This window comes from Corylus avellana, chromosome ca7, assembly GCF_901000735.1.
Source record: "Corylus avellana chromosome ca7, CavTom2PMs-1.0".
In the NCBI taxonomy this organism is placed as follows: domain Eukaryota; kingdom Viridiplantae; phylum Streptophyta; class Magnoliopsida; order Fagales; family Betulaceae; genus Corylus; species Corylus avellana.
This window is the reverse complement of record NC_081547.1, coordinates 19,639,003-19,657,029: the sequence shown is the minus strand read 5'-3', so window position 1 is coordinate 19,657,029 and position 18,027 is coordinate 19,639,003.

Below are 18,027 nucleotides of genomic sequence, written 5' to 3'. Positions count from 1 at the left end.
AAAATAAGACTTTTAAAATCCGGGGCGCTACAATCTTCCCTCCTTATTGAAATTTCGTCCTCGAAATTAAAGCCTATAATATTATCGTCCAATCTTCAAATTGAGCCATTTAGATTTAAAATATTTCTCTCAATCATTCATCAGGGCCTAGTCTCCAATATTCACTTTTATCATGTTGAAATTTCATCTCCTTCTTCTAGGACCTTATCTCAAAATCTTTTCTAATTTTTTTTTTTTTTTTCAACCTTAATGACAACAATCAAATTATTCATCTCCTTATATAAGACAGTCTATAGTCAAGGTTTAAACATCAAATTAAATAAAAAGTCATGTGATCACTAGTCGATACCTCCAAACATCATAGTCCTCCTTGCAAGCCCGCAATAATTTCCTCGATCTAATTTAATCAATCTTACCAGAAAGGTGTAAAAAAATCATCTCTGCCTATATTTTCCTCCATATCTCAGTATTCCAAATCATGTATACGAAATATTAATATGATGCTCTAATAATTATTAACTTCTCACCATCATAAATCCTTAAAAGTAAATAGCACCAACATTCTACGGTTTATATCTCCCAAAAACGTCATTACATGAATATATCATGATTCATTCTAAATGCACAACCGTTTATATTTTCTACTCCCAAATCTTGTGTCGATACTACAATATCAGCGAAAATCTCTTTGTCCTACATCTTTACTTGATAACTCATAACTTAGCAAAAGAAACTCGTAATTATTATTCCAACTCAATTATTATTCCAACTCAATTGCTGTGTTCTAGAGATGAATTTGATAAGCTAGCAAAGTAGGATATGGGTAAGTTTCCAAGCTGGAAGTCCCAAAACACTCATGTTATAATTTCTCTCCCTTGGGTCTTGCAAGGTCGAGAAGAGAAAAGAGAGAAAGATAGTCCTGTTGTTTTCCAGAGATGAAGATTTGATAAACATTTCAGGACATGATGTGCATGTGACTCATTTTCGAGACTTTCAAAATACCCACATCGGATGCTCTCTCTCCTCTGTCATGTATGGAGACTTGAAGAAAAGAGAGATATTTAGCCTGAGAAGCATGATCAACGATAATCTTGCTTCAATGGTTTACTACTGAGAGTATAAGGTGTTGGGTTTGTGAATCAAGTCGTGATGTTGCATTTTTCTCTTGAAGATACGCTCAACTAGGAGAAAAATCGAGCTTTCATTGTATGGAAGGCTATTAGCAGAAGATCTCAGGTGAAAGGGTATGATCAAAAGGCATGTGTTGCAATGGAGAAAGAGGTAGGAATTTATAGGAAGGATTTTTGGATAATGAACGAGCGTGTGTGGTGCGTGTTGGCATGACAATTCATTCGGTTGCCTACGCATGGAATTCAAAGTCGTTGAGTGAACAGTAGGTTTGAAAAAAATGAGCTCAGACGAATTTATGACAGGAGACCAGATCCTACTTCAACGGGATCTTTTGACAAAAATCCTTCGCTGCCCGAGGTCGCCATTGTTTACTGTTTATTTCACCTGAAGTGAAAAATTTCTTTAAAGCCACTCGTCTACTGCTTCTAGAAACTTCAAAAAATCTCTTCAGTTTCTGACGCTCAGTCTCTTCTCAATACTTCATCTATCCCAAATTATTCGTATTCTCAACTATTTTTCCTTACTCTCCTAAATATGGGAGCATCATCATCATCCGTTAACAACATCGATTTGAATGTTGCTCCTGCAGCACAACCTATTGTCATGCCTAATTAATGTGCAACTAGATGTGCCTGCTGTTCCCCCTGAAGTGCCTGCTATACATCCCGTCGTACCTGTTACACACCATAATGAACCAGCTGTAAATCCTGGTGTATGGCAGCCAACTTTTGCCTTTGACAATCATCTTATCACTATTCACGATTCTATCATGCTCCACGATTCTACTGCTATAGCGGTGGCCAAAGGTTTCGTAATTCCACGGGATCAAACATTGTTAGCTGATAGGTCGGATACTGATGCTATTAATAATTCATTGGCATTCAGTATCCAAGGTGCTGCTTCAGTTTCTGACATGGCACAACGTTTGAGTGCCAGAAATGTTGAACTGAAAGTCTTAAGAAACCAAATTGGGGTCTTACAGCGACTGCTCAAATACTACGAACGAAAACACGTGGATTTGAAGCAGGAGAATACTCAGCTGAAAAAGATGATGCTATCTTACGCAGAATACTTGGGACCAAAGGTGCTAGAAATGGAGAAGAATGCCGAACGTCTCCAGCAACAGCACGAAAAACTCCGGGTCGATGTTCAGGGGTGTTGCAAGTCTTTTCGCACACGCTCTAGTCGGGTACCTCATTAGAAATAAATATTCTCTTTGATAATTCAATTATATAAATATATATGATTATGCTCATACTAGGTTTTCTCTGTGCAGAAATAATCTTTCTGGAGCAGCTCTGAGGAATCATCTGCTCATCATTACCACATGTCTCTTTATGCAACAAATTCCTTTTTTTTTTTTTTTAATTAACAATGGACACTGGTGTGTAATATTATAAGGAGCTTGTTCTCCAAACATTTCTTTTCGTAATCATTCCGTACTCATTCAATATTCATTATGTAATCATTATGTTATTGTAATAACTTCTTTTAAAAAAAAAAAAAAAAAAATCCATTTAACAAGTTAATCACTCAATAAAACATCTAAATATGCACCATCACATGTTATCAACCTCTAAAATACCTGAATATCATTGAACATATATCTTATAAAGGAAATTTAGATCATATCACTATATTATATTGTCTTTCAACTCTTACCTTTATGCTTCAAATTACCTCAAGAATAATAATCCATCATCTTTACCTTGTGAGAGAAAATTATATCAAAAGCTTTGGCATGTAACTAAAATTCTCATAACACAATACCTACTAATGCCTCAAAATTTAAATACTATTCATAACCTAGTATCACTAATTCATCCTCAAAACTTTAAGCGTCACCTCAATATAATTTACCTCAATTACAAAAAACCTAACACCTCAAATTCTAAGAATCACCTCAAAGATTTCACAACCAACATCCATAAGACCATTCGTTACCAAGTCACTTACACAATTTGTCTCACAACCTAAATCCATAAAACCATTTTGTCACCAAGTTAATTACACAAATCATCTCGCAACCTAAATCTATAAAATCATCATACAATTTTTTAAATCATGATCAATAATCTTTTCTAAATCCTCAAGACACCTTAAAATATACTCTTATCAATCGATACTCAAGAAAATTGCCGCAAATCGAAATAGGCAAATACTATAGATCACAACCTATCAATAAAAATAAAAATTCAACTTCGTCATTAACTTGATCACAATAATAAAATCCTCCAAATTAATCATACTAAGATGATTTTTTTTTTCTTAACCAAAAATTAACCCTTAGAAAAAATGACTATGCATCATTTATTAAAGACCATACAAAAATACGCACTCTAGTTGGCCGGAATGTGGCTTCTCATTAACCCCAATTTTTTTTGTTTTTTGTTTTTGTTTTTGTTTTTGTTTTTTGAAAAGTCTGCCAAAACCTTATAACCTTTGCTCTGATACCAAAATTGTAACATCCCCAGTCTGTTAAGGCTGAGTTTGCCACTTTTCTTCTTTTACAATAAAAAGCTTTTGCAAAGATCTATAAGGTCTATCAGAGTACTTGATTTTAAAGGATACGATCAATGTATAAAACATTCTTCAAGAGATTTTATTACAAGCGAAATTAGGAAACATTAAACTTTAGTTACGGAATATCATATTATTACAATAACTGATATGAAAAGACTTTGAAAGTTAATAATTATTCCCTCCCCCCATTCCGGCCTCCTATTCCAGCATCCTTTCTACCTGAAAACAAGAAATAAAACTGAATGAGCCCAAAGGGGCCCAGCAAGTAAAATCCACAACCATAAATAGTTTTACTCCTTGTTCTCAGTTTTGAAAATCGTTTTCACAAATAAATATACATCCAGTCATAATAATACACGTATGTACGGTTGCATCTCCCGTAGCATATACATACTATTATATCTAGTAATAAATCATTGTCATAAATCATCATCATAATGCATTATTATAAATCATCATTGTAAATCATCATAGTATATCATTTTTGAAATCATATCATCATTTTCTCATATTAGGGCCCATGTACACTATTACCCCTGTGTACCTAGGGTTGCGGGTCCTTGTGACCATGGCGCTGAACTGTAGCCTCAGCCATGCCCGACCGTCAATTAACTCTTTTCTTGGTGCACTCAGCGGTCATGTTGATGGAATACCACCTTCTGGCATAGCCTCCTTTAGTGGTTTTGCCTCCATCCGAGTATCGGTACCGAACTCCTCTCAACCTTACTTATCTTGGGGCCAAAAATACTCTCCTCCATACATGTGCCCTCATTTCATAAACATTTAACTCATTTCTTGTACTTTTCTTTGTACTTCTTTTGATGCATCTTTGGGCAACATGTAGGAGGGTTTATCATCATTCTTCTTTCTTATAATCATCATCATTTCTCAACTTTCTTTTCTCAAAATGGAAACTTTTCCAAATATAAATTTGTTGTACTTAGAAAACGTTTAAAGAAATAGAAACTTTCTAAATAATTCTTTTAGAAATCCTTCATGCATGCAACATATCTCCATGACAGGTAAATAAAATAATCATTTACAGTTTGAAACCATAATGTATAAATAGCATGACATGAAGTAATTTTAGAAGGGGTAGTGAGTTTACTTACCTCTAGACTGAAGCTATGAGCAGCCTTTAAACTGCTAAATAATCATCTTGAAAAATATCTTGTTGTTCCACTCTGTTTATTCACAGCTAAATTAATAACAATTCACGAAAATCAATTAACTCCAGTCTACTCCTTTAGGGAAGTTGACCCATTAAAATCTAACCCAAAACATCTTATAACTCAGCTCAAAAATAGAGAATCAACTCCCAACACTAATTCAAAATTCTCAAGAGTGAAACCACCCGATATCATCTTGATTAAATCGAAAGGTTCTCATCTAAGACCCATTACTCAACATAAAATCAAATACCCATAGCTAAAGGAAGAAGAATTTTACCTTTGAAGAACCCATTTTTATTATTCTGTAAATTTTTTCTTTGGTCATCCTCTAAATCTCTGTTTCTCCCCCTCAGCATCTCACCCGCTTTCTCTTTCTCATGCTTCTCTATCCATCTCTCACTCTATTGCAACATTCTTTCTCCCTCTGTCTTCTCTTTCTTACATCCGTAAAGCTCCCTCTCTCTATCTTCTTGTTTCTTCCTCTCCGTTAAGTAATAAGAAATGAGAGTAGATGAAGTCAAGAAAATGAAAAGGAAAGTCCAAACCGTGTGGTAAGAGAAGGAAGGAAGAAAAATGGAAGGAGCAATGAGTGGTAATAAGTGACATTGGGGAAAGTGGGGGAGGAGAGGGGTTAGTGTGCTTGTAGAAAATAAGAAAGGAAGAAAGAAGGAAGAAAAGAAAGTGGGTAGGGGCCTCATGAAAAGAGAGAGAGAAAGTAAAGTACAAAGCATTAGTCAATAATTCAAAGTAGGAGAATAAGAGGGTGTGGGGCTGCTGTGAAAAAAAATATGGAAATGAGAAGAAAGAAAAATAAGAATTAGGTGGGTTGGTTGGCAAAGATGTGGGGACAAATAGTAAAAAGTAATAATAAAAGAAAAGAGAAAGATAAGGTGATTATGAGCAAGTACTGTAGGTTAACTCGCATTTTAAAATAATTTGTCTATTGTCCTCATTTAATCAATCACCAACTATTATAATCATACTCCAAATTCTATTAATCGGTCATCAATTATCATATCTCTTAAATCACCCAATAAAATAATCAGATATAATCTCAAATCAATATCATATAATCTAATAAATTCCTCAAGAATAAATGCCATTACCTAGTCATCATCAAATAAATTTGTCTAAAATTAGACTTTTAAAATCTAGGGCGCTACACGGGGAACTGGCCATAGATGATGACGACTACCAGAGGAGATAGAGGCTGGCTGGTGGCTAGTGACGGCGGTAGGTGGCTGGTGAATGCAGATTCAAAAGGGCCAACAACGGGCCAAACTCCAAAAGGGGCCGACAACGGGCCATAGCTAAAAATGAGCCAAACTTTAAAAGGGGCCCACGATGAGCCAAAATCCAAAATGGGCCGACAATGAGAAAGAATACTACGTTAAAAGGCTGAAAGTTATGGCCGGAGAAATATCAGAGAACGGAGACAAGTCGCTAAAAGAATTCGGTGAAAGGCCAAGTTGCAACTGACAATGAGGCCAGAGAACGGAAACTAGCCATTAAAAATCCTGTGAAGGGCCAAACCACATTGTGCCAAGATTCGCTGACAAGAAAGACGAGAAAGGCTGAAAGTGACGGCCGGAGAAATATCGGAGAGCGGAGACAAGCCGCTAAACGAATCTGGTGAAAGGCCAAGCCGTAACTGACAATGACGCTGGAGAACAGAAACTAGCCGTTAAAAATCTTGTGAAGGGCCAAACAACATTGTGCCAAGATTCGCCAGTGAATAAAGTTGTGGATCACAACAAATTTTGGAGATCGTCATAAGAGAATGCTAGAAAACACTATACAAGCATCATAAGACTTTTATTGAAAGCCACAGAAACAGAAGTGTGGCTCTCATACCATGTTGAAATAGCTCTGATACCATATTGAAATAGATTTGATACCATGTTGAAATAATGATGATGTAAGAATATTGAGCGGAAGCAAGAGCGAGAATGAACACAAAGAACATGCGGGTGGTTTGGTGTTAGACACTTACGTCTACCACTCGGAATACCCCTAACGGCTACATTGTGCTTATTAAATTGATTTGTCTACAATACAAAGGTCCTTATTTATAGGGCAATGCCTAAATACAAGTATAGTTATCGAATCCCATTGATTTCATTACAATCCCAATATTTGATTACAATCAACTTATAAATACAGAATATTTGATATCAACATAATTATGGAATATACGAAAAATATTATATATTTTTTATATATTCTAAAACTCACCAATCAACAGAAGAGTTGGTTCTTTTTATTGAAGGGGTAAAAATTGTCCAAACAAAAGTGAAATGACAATTCTAACCCGACTTTATGGGAATGAACACACAGATTTAGAGACGAAGTGAAAGCCTATTAGAATAACACTTTAAATAGTAAAACCACTCTACGAGCCAACCAACTCTGAAGGCTCCAATATAGAAAACTTGATGTTACATACTGTTCAACTTACAAAACGTTTGTAACTTGAAGACCCAATTTCATAACCCCCAAACAACTCGGTCACCTCCCACCGTAGTGCCTATAAATCCATTAACCTTCTTCTCACTACCAAAAAAAACCCCTCTCCTAGTGTTTAATAAATGTTGAGGACGAGGGAAAAAATGCTTATAATTATTTCTTAGCGTATATCCTATACCGACATACATGATGTCAAGACCTCATTTTTCTCAGCATCAAGACAAACGCTGATAAACTTTTTAGCATTCTTGGTGTTCTTCTATAAATGACAAGAAATTTTGTCACATGACCACCTTCGTGCGAACTTCTATAGAGCTTCGCCGCTCAAAGCCACATTCCCTCGGCCTTACATACGCTCAAGAACAAAAGAAAGGGAATTGGTGTGAAGCTTGTGAACATATGGGCCACTATTTATAGAATTTCTCGTTGATGCAACAATACTGGATCGATCGGTGTATGGTCTCGATCGACTGAGATCTTTTCATCATGTCCATTAAATCTATGCCATGTGTGTTGGTTGACTGAATCATCATGGCTTAGATATCATGCTTGTCAAATCCGGTAATGCTATGTCAAATTTGAGTCAGAACAGTCTAACGTAGCGAAATCATCCAGGCTCCGTCGCGCAACAGGTGTCTTAGTCGACCAGGCTTTCAAATTTTTTTCTCCAAAATCCAAAGCCTACCACTTTTCTTGTCTCGATCATGTTATACAAATAGAGAAAATACAGAAAACGAAAATGCTCCTAAGGTGTGTTACAACGTCACTTTCCTTAAGAAAATATTTGTCCCTACTAGAATTGGTATGCAACAGGGTTTACAACAAATTTTTCTCTAGGATACAATGGAGCCCAAGAAACTTCTGTATTATCCCTGCGTTCTGCACAAACGAAGTTAAAACCCGGAAATACCCTCAAATTTTCTATTCTAGTTAGAGACAAAATATAAAAGGATAATGCTTATTTTTTTAAAAAAAAAAAAAAAAAATCAAACAAAGATATTAAAGAGAATTGAATTGTCACAGATAATTATCTATTCTCAGATAATTTCAAATTTCAAAATAAAACTGCTATTTTGAATTTCGAAGATAAAACTGGTGTTTTGAATTTCGAAATAAAACTGCTGTTTTGAATTTCGAAATAAAACTGCTGTTCTGAATTTTGAAAAATTAAATTGCTATAAACTGATAATCCAATTGGCACTTAAATCTGACCGTTAGATTAAATAATTATCTTAATTATTTAATCTCAATCGTTAGATCAACAATCCTGTAGATCAAACCACTGGATCTACTTATAAAGAAGCATCATAGGGTTTAGATCAAACCACTAGATTGAACGATCTTGACCGTCCAAAAATGAATGGTCATGATCAGATTGCTCCGAGCTCCGATGCTTCGTGCTAAGTGCCAAGTGCGCCATCAAGGTGCCACTAGCGCACTACAGCCCACACCAAATATGCACGCGTGCACGTGTGCGTCCGGTGCTTCGCACAGTACAGTAACATACATTAGGGTGTACCCTAGCATAGCTCATTTAACAGCTTAAATTTGTTGGAACTTATAAATGCCAACAAAATCTTCACTCTTTCTAATATGGGACAACTTTCTTTCAATGCTCTTTAAAACCTTCCATTTAAAACATTCCTAAGACACAAAATAATATATATATATATATATATATATTTGAAAGTATTTCAACAATCCCCCACCATTTTCAAAATCGAAACAACTCGAGTAGAATAGGAAAACTCACTTAGTGATAGTATGTCAAAGCTAATCAAAATAACATGGTAGATAAACTTTGAACCAACTATCCTATTTGAGTAACCGGACATACCTCACACATGCTTTCTCTTTTTTTTGGGTATTTTCTTTTTAAGCTGACACATGGATTGGCGTTGCGTCAATATCCCGGTTTCATGAGCGCTCTAGAGACAATCCTAGTCTCATAGAAGGCGGCACCACCTTTGACACTCATATAGGTACGCTCATCAGAAGTGTCCTGTAACGCATACACTTCAACAAAACTATGTTATAAGCCTATTAAGTGCATAACACACAACCTCTATTATAACATTACAAGTTCCAAGCACCCTTACCTTGGGATGTTTATTAGTTTTAAAAACTAATATAAAATGTGGTGCTTGCAATCACAACATTTAGTGTACTTTAGCTCATTGAACTCAAGATCTTGAAATTTCAAGTGTTGAGTTGAGTTTCCACTGTTGGTGATCTAATGGCATTAATCCCATCCTCTTTGATGTTTTCCACACCAAATCCCTTGCAAGTCCTTTAGTCAATGGATCTGCCAAATTTTGAACAGATCTCACAAAATCAATGGTAATTACTCCATCAATGAGTATTTGCCTTACATAACTATGCCTTAAACCAATATGCCTTGATTTGCCACTATAGATATGACCCTGTTACAGAGTAGCTTGACTATCACAATGTAAAGACACTGGAGACACAGGTTTAGGCCATACAGGAATTTTCATTAATAAATTCCTCAACCATTCAGCTTCTTTGCTACAAGAAGCCAATGCCACAAACTCAGCTGCCATGGTAGAGTCTGTAATAAGGGTCTGTTTCTTAGAACCCTAGGAGATAGCTCCTCCACCAAGGGTTAAAATCCATCTACTGGTTGATTTGTGATCATCATTATCCATGATCCAACTAGCATCTGTATATCCTTCCAACACTGTAGGATATTCACTGTACAAAATACCATAATCCATGGTCTTTTTTAAGTATTTAAGAATCATTTGTACGATAATCCAATGAATATGACTACGATTACTAGTATATCTACTCATTTTACCCACTGCATATGCAATGTCAGGTCTAGTGCATGTCATTGTATACATCAAACAACCAATAACTCTAGCATATTCTAATTGATCTACAGCTCTACCAGTATCAGGATACAATTTCATGCTAGCATCAAAAGGTGTAGACACAGGTTTGCAATAAAATTGATTAAACATTTTAAGAACTTTTTCAATATAATGAGACTGATTAAGAATTAATCCATTCTCATTTCTAACAATTCTAATACCAAGAATTACGTCAGCAATACCAAAGTCTTTCATGTCAAAGCTGGAAGAGAAGAAATTCTTAGTATTTTCAATGCTTTCAAGATCAGTTCCAAAAATCAACATGTCTTCATCATATAAACATATAGTTACTCCTTGATTTTCATGAAATTTGCCATATATGCACTTGTCAGAATTATGGATTTTAAATCCATTTACAACCACAACTTTATCAAATTTTTCATGCTACTGTTTGGGAGCTTTTTTAAGACCATAGAAGAATTTAATAAATTTACAAACTTTTCATTCATGATTAAGGATAATAAATCCCTCAGGTTGGTGCATATAAGTCTCTTCTTCAAGCTCACCATTTAAAAATCCAGTTTTAACATCCATTTGATGAATTTCGAAATTATAAATGGATGCTAATGCAATCAAAGTTCTAATGGTAGCAATCCTAGCAACAGGATCATAAGTATCAAAATAATCTAAACCTTCTTTTTGTTTAAAACCTTTAGCTACTAACCTTGCTTGAAATTTTTCTATGGTTCCATTTACCTTTAATTTCCTTTTAAAAATCCATTTACAACCAATAGGTATGGAACCAAGGGGTAGATCTACTAGTATCCATGTATGATTCCCATTATAGAATCCATTTCATCATTTATTGCTTCTTTCCAAAATGTAGAATCTTGAGACTTCATAGCCTCTTCATATGTCAAAGGATCGGAATCTATTTTAGGTGAGATCATCTTTTGTTTACAAGATGAATCTCTAGATCCTTCAACCAAATATACAATAAAATCTGGTCCAAAAGATTTTTCTTTTCTCATTCTTTAACTCCTCCTTATTTCAGAAGGTTCACTTGGCTCACCAGATTCATTGTTATTTTTAATGGGATATGTTGAAGCTGTGTCTGGCCTGATGAATTCAAGGGAATCCAAGTATTCGAGCTACGCCTCTCGTGGTTCGCCTTTTTGTCAGTCTTTTAGTAAATCTGCCAAAACCAAAGAACACGTTAAGAGGATACGCCGGGTGTTGGCCGGTAATTCCTCCTCTGATGCTTAAGTCAGTATGTATATTAGCTTAGTATGCATATTCATGGTTCTTCATACCTTCGGAGTGAGGCATTTTATAGTTGAGCATGCGGAGGTGGTTATGATGGCCGGGCGAAGGATTTGGGATTTGGGCGTAACGGTCAGAAGGGTTAATATTTGTGTTCCCTTTCTTTATGACTGGTAGGAGGCCATTACATACGATGATCTGAGGATGGCCTGTACCTGCGAGGCATCTTTAAGAGTAAGATCGTAACTGTTCCTGTGATCCTGCTAGGCGCGGGCTATCCATGTGGCTGAGTCTTGTCCTTGATATGGTAGATGTATTCGGACGTTAAGTGTGGGAGGTTCACTGTGATCCCATGCCTGGACTTTGGTTGTCAGAGAGCGTAGGGGACGATGTCGTATCCATTGGTTTGTATTGGGCGCATTTGGTGAGCCTGTTTGGATGTACCGGGCTTTCTTGGGCTCATGGGCCCTTGACTCGTGGGCTCGAGCGATGGGTTTATATGTAACAATTACCCCCTGAATTCCTTTTGCCAAGACTTCGGGAGGGGAGAATTCAAACTCTTGATCATTTGGTGGTCTTCTTTTTCGAGGGCAGACCGTTCGAGTGTCTTTCCTGCTCAGTTCCCTGTAGCTGTTTTTCTTGGCGTCTTAACCATTTATGAAACCTGACAGTCACACGTCCCGGATATTCTGAGATTGTTGCACTCTTACGGTTTTCAAATCTTTTGTCTTTATCCATGTAAATGCAACGTTGTTTGTCCACATGTTCTGCTAGGGGTGATTTGAAAACTGATGAAACGGATTCCAATGTGTGAACGGTGCCTATGGTTGCGTTTTTTGAAGGGAAAGTTGGTTTGAGTCTCTTCGGTTCAGGCGTGACTGCAGGCTCATGATGTTCTTGCATTAAATGCCTTGCGCCTTGTCCGAGGTTTCTTCTCCTATAAAGATTTCACCATTGATCTTCATCGTTTAAGCCTTTTAGATTTCCATCCGTTTCTCAAGTCTTAGAGCATTTTATTTTCCCAGTGGCCATGTCTTCTCAGAAACTTCCAGTACAAGTTGATGAAATTGCCAATGAGCAATCATCGAAGATTCCTCTGATTCGCCGCTCAGGCAGTTCTTCAGCTAGAGTGCGTCCGGCTGGTGAAGGATCTCCTTTATCCTTGCCCCTAGACTTTGCGTGACGGCAAAGATCTTACTTCTCGGTGGAGGACTAAAGGGTGCTCTGCCATAACTATGACATACCCCCGTCAATTTATCTGCATTTTCCAGATGACTCTACAGGAATGGTTAGTGGTCCTGGGGAAATCTGCCTTGATGAATGTATGTTCATGGCAGGAGTTCGTTTGCCCTTCTCTCCCATAGTGAGAGAAATGTTGTCCTTTTTGGGGGTGGCCCCTGTACCACTTATGTCGAACGGATGGCATTATTTCATGGCCACCCTCCTGTTGTGGCCTTCTGTATTCCTGGGGAACACCCTATCGATCCCTGGATTCTTTAACATTTTTTGGCCTCATTTTTACCCCACTTCCGAGACGGTCACCTTTATGGTTCGCGAGAAGAACCAATTTATCAAGCTCGGGAAGACCTTCTCCAGTAACAAGCATTGGGTGGAACAGTTCTTTTCTATATCCGGGACCTGGGTGGCATCGACGTCCGAGGTTTTGCCCTTGCATCATCCCGTTCCCTGGGAATGGGGAGTCTCCCGAGAAAGCTGTAAGTGTTTTCAGTTTTTCCACTTTTTTTTTTTCTTTTAATTTGTTAATTTGTTAATTTATTTATTTTTATCCTACTTCATACATCCTTACTTCCCTTTCTATTGCAGGGAAGGAGTGTCCTGCACTGAGCCCAGGGCAGCAAGGCCGGGTTAACTACATCCTAGAGTATTCTTAGCTTCCTGAGAATGCAGATCAGATGCTTTTTGGTAGCATTGTTAATGATTCCCCTCTTCGGCCTGGGGTACCAGATTCCAGTGGGCAAGGTTGTCTGGGATCGTCAGGGGAACCCTAAGAGGCCAAATCCAACTGGTGACAAGGTGGTTTCAAAGTTGCCTGCCCAACCCCCGAGCAAGAAGAGTCGAGCGCACAAGAATGTCTCCTCTCCGGGCAAGCCGGTTGTAACCGCAACGTTTGCTTCAAAAGATTCGGGTCTAGCTTCAAAGCCATCTAGTTCCCACGCTTAGGGCCAGGTTTCGTCGGCTCCGAAGTCTATGACGGACCCACCAGTGTTGAAGAGGAAGGTGGATAGAGGTAAGGCACCCCTGGAACCGATTTCAAAGAAAGGAAGTGCGAACAAGTCAAGGGACCTCCTGGCCGTATTGTCTTCCGTTCGGATAATTCTATACTGATAACTTTCGGTCCTCCTAGTGGTTCAAATGAGGCTTTAGAGGCTCTTCTGTAATGGAAGCTGCTCCCCTCCACATAGTTCCCTTGGAAGTGCTACCTTGGGAATCGGGGGAGCCGGAGGTCATTTGCCATGAGACCCGCATTATGTCTCCTTCTGAGGATAGGCTTGTAGACCCGCCGGTTGGGCCTTTCGATTAGCCTCCTATATATCGAGGACAGCCAATCATGGGGCATTCCGGGATGAGTTCTCTGATTATCAGGTCTTTGGCCTCGGGTTTGGTGGGAAACCCTTTGTCGGCACTCACCAAGCTGCTTCTAGTGGACTATACCCATGAAGAGGGTCAGCTTACTCCAGAGATGTTTGTGGACAAGTTGATCCATTGTCATTACATGGTAAGTTGTTTACATTTCTTTTTTTTTTTTCGAGTGCCTTTGCTATTTCTGACATGATTTCCCTTCCTGTAGAGCTCCACTCTTATCGTGAGTTGGTATAAAGAGTTTCAGGAGGGCCAGCTCAAGTATGCTGATGAGAAAGTCGAGCTTCGGGGTTTGGTTAAGAAGTTGAGCCAGCAGCAAAGGGCTTCTAGTTCTCAGGACCCTAGTTTCGAGTTGGAGAATCTCCACCGTCTGTTGGCAGGGAAGGACGACGAGCTTTTATCAACCCAACAGAGGCTTAGTGAATCAAAGTTGGCAAATGCTCATCTTAAGATGCGGCTCGATGTTGTCGACTAGGACGGTCGGGAGTTGGCGAAGCGGGTTACGGAGGTGGAATCCATGGCTACCCGATTGGTTGCAAAAAATGCAAAAATCACTGAGGAGCTTTATGAGGTTCGGGTTTTCGAAAACTTTCCAAAACGTTTGAGGCTCAATTATCTCAGTTGAAAGATGCCCGTGAGAAGCTTGTAAATGATTTGGAGGCCTCCCGATCCAAGTGTGATCGATTTCTCCAAGGGTACTGCTATTGGAAAGCTAAAGCGGTTCATTATCTTGTAGAGCTGTCATTTGTTCTTTGGCTTCAGGACTTGTTGTGGGCCCGCGGATTTCATTGGGGTTTTGAGAATCATCGGTACCTCACCATCCATAGAGATCATTATGGCATCGACCCTGCTACAGTGGAGTCCAATTTCTTGGAGGTGCTAGTTGCTGCTATTGACGAAATGGTTGACGCAGGCAAGGAGTTGATTCCTGATGCCCCGGAAGTCAACGTGCATGGGTTCTACCCAGAAGCGAATCTACCCCCCGAGCCTTTTGGTCCCGAGATCCTTGTAGATGATGATATCGATAACGTGGGAGCGGTTTCCCATACTTCAAATTTTTTTGTCTGTTTTGTATAAGGACTTTTGCTCCTACTTATTTGAACTACTATTGGTCTTCTTGATATTTTTTGGATGCTTTGAATGCATATCTGACTCTCTTTGATCTTCCGATGTTTTAATATTTCCATGGACCTTCAAATGCCCTTGTTGTTATATTTTGCGATCGGGTGTCCTACCCCCCATGACTGCACTTCTCTTCAATTTCTTTCCTCATGGCTTCTATTTCTTCATCTGGGAGTTTGGCAGAGACAGAGTCATCAGTTGCTTCTGCCTCCTCTTTCTTTCCTAGGGGTGTGGCATCTTCATCCTACCCGTCTACTGAGCAGCCTCATTCTCGTGCTCCTGGCAATTTCGAGGCAGAAATTACCGAATTATGCTTGCTGTCGAAGGCACGGTAGCAGTGCTTGGTTGATCGCTCCAACTAGTTGGCGAAGTTGATGGCCGACATCGAAGTGAAGGATAATCAGATAGCCTGGAAAGACCGGCTGGAGGAGTCACAAGATCGACGGATTGCGGATCTCAAGGCTTATCTTATTAGTATTCACGAGACAAGATGGGAGAAGGCCTCCAATTTTTACTCTGCCACCCAGCTGCTTTTGAAGGAGGAAGAGAAGTGCCGGAGACTTCGCAGGAAATACCGACTCTGGAAGGCTAGGGCTCTTAAGAAAAATGGTCCACCCAGTGAAGGTCATCGTCGGTAGCCTTCGATATAAACGGCAATGGCCCTTCCAGGGCTTTAATTTTCTTGTTCATCATATTCCTGGGTGATTGCTCAAATGTGATTTGTACAACATCACTTTGGACTTAGAGTACCAAATCAAACCCAGATGTGATATCTTCGATGTAGTTAGATAAACAAGTAGCCAAGTGTCTATTGTAACTTGACCTTTCGTGCAATTGTTTTGACTTCATCTTTTTGTAATTGAATCTTCTTGTGATGTAAAGTCTTAAATGAAAATGGTTACCTTTGACTCTTTTGCTATGTTGTGTTATGTCTTTTTGGCTTTGTTTGTTTGTTTTGCCGTGCTTGAATGTCTTATGTTTGATGAATCCTCGTTCTTCCTAGGTGAGGGCCTAGTCGGGTTTTGCTAAGGGTTCACTCCCTGGTTCCCGAGGTGGGGATTTTTTTTGCTGAGGGTTTACTCCCAGTTCCTGAAGTGGGAGATTTTTTTTGTTGAGGGTTTACTCCCTAGTTCCCGAGATGGGAGATTTTTTTTACTGAGGGTTTACTCCCTTGTTCCTAAGATGGGTGATTTTTTTTTGCAGAGGGTTTACTCCCTAGTTCCCGAGATGGGAGATTTTTTTTATTGATGGTTTACTCCCTAGTTCCCAAGATGGGAGATTTTTTTTGCTAAGTGTTTACTCCCTAGTTCCTGAGATGGGAGATTATTTTTATTGAGGGTTTACTCCCTTGTTCCCGAGATAGGTGATTTTTTTTTGCTGAGGGTTTACTCACTAGTTCCCGAGATGGGATATTTTTGTTTGCTGATGGTTTACTCCCTAGTTCCCAAGATGGGAGAGTTTTTTTGCAGAGGGTTTACTCCCTAGTTCCCAAGATGGGAGATTTTTTTTGCTAAGGGATTACTCCCTAGTTCCTGAGATGGGAGATTTTTTTGTTAAGGGTTTTCTCCCTTGTTCTAAGGCGAGGAGATTTTTTTGTTAAGGGTTTTCGCCCTTGTTCCGAGGTTATTGCAAGATATGTAATTTGTCACCGGGCCCAATGGTTGTTTTGACCAAGGGTTCTCTGACACTCAAATGAGTTGCTATAAATTGATCTTTATAAATAATCAAGAATTAGAAGAAATGAATGCAATGGAAAATTACTGATAATATTTTTTTAGGTGCTCAGCATTCCAGGGTCTCGGCAGTGGCTTTCCTTCTGGGTCCTGTGGGTAATAGGCCTCTTGTCTATAGCTTCGAATGACTTTGTATGGTCCCTCCCTTGTTGGTCTGAGCTTTCCTGCCGCTAGATCCTGGGTGGCTTTGCTGACCTTCCGGAGGACCCAGTCCCCGATCTTGAATTGTCTCGACTTGACCTTTTTGTTGAAATATCTGGCTGTTCTTTATTGATAGGCTACCATCATTGCTTGAGCATCGTCCCTCTTTTCCTAAAGCAAGTCCAAGCTTAGCTTTATTCCTTCTTCATTTATCTTGGGGTTGTCATGCTTCACTCAGAAACTGATCGAGCCGATTTCCACTAGGATGACTGCCTCGTATCTGAATGCCAAGGAAAAAGGAGTTTGTACAGTTGGTATTCAGATGGTTGTTCTATATTACCATAGCACCTCTCGAAGAATCTCTAGCCATGCTTCTTTCTTGTCTTCGAGTTTCTTCTTCAGAGTTTTCATCAGAGTCTTATTTGTTGCTTGTACTTGACCGTTGGCCTGAGGATGTCTAGGAGATGAGAAATAATTTCTGATATGGAGCTTGGTACACTAGCTTCGGAAAGGTTCGCAGTCGAATTGTTTTCCATTGTCAGTTACAAAAGCATGCGGGATACCGTACCGACATACAATCGCTTTCTAGAGGAAATTCCTTATGTTTTCAGTGGTTATAGTGCCCAATGCTTCTACCTCTGCCCACTTGGTGAAATAATCCACAACAACCACGACGAACTGACACCCTTCCTTTCCAGTTGGAATTGGGTCCACTAAGTCGACCCCCCATTGTGCGAAGGGCCACGGGGCCAAAACCAGGCTTAATTCTTTCGGTGGATTGGCTAGCATTCTGTCAAAGCATTGGCATTTGTCGCAATGCTTTATTATTTCAGGGAAATCGCGGTTCATTCCCGGCCAATAATATCCTGCTCGGATGGCTTTATGGGCTAACATTCTCCCTCCTGAGTGGCTGCCGCACAACGCCTTGTGAATTTCTCTGAGCACGTATGTAGCTTCTTCTTGGATAGACATTTGAGCAGAGGGAGGATGTAACCCCATCGATATACCATCAACTAGCGTGTATCGTGCTGCTTGGAT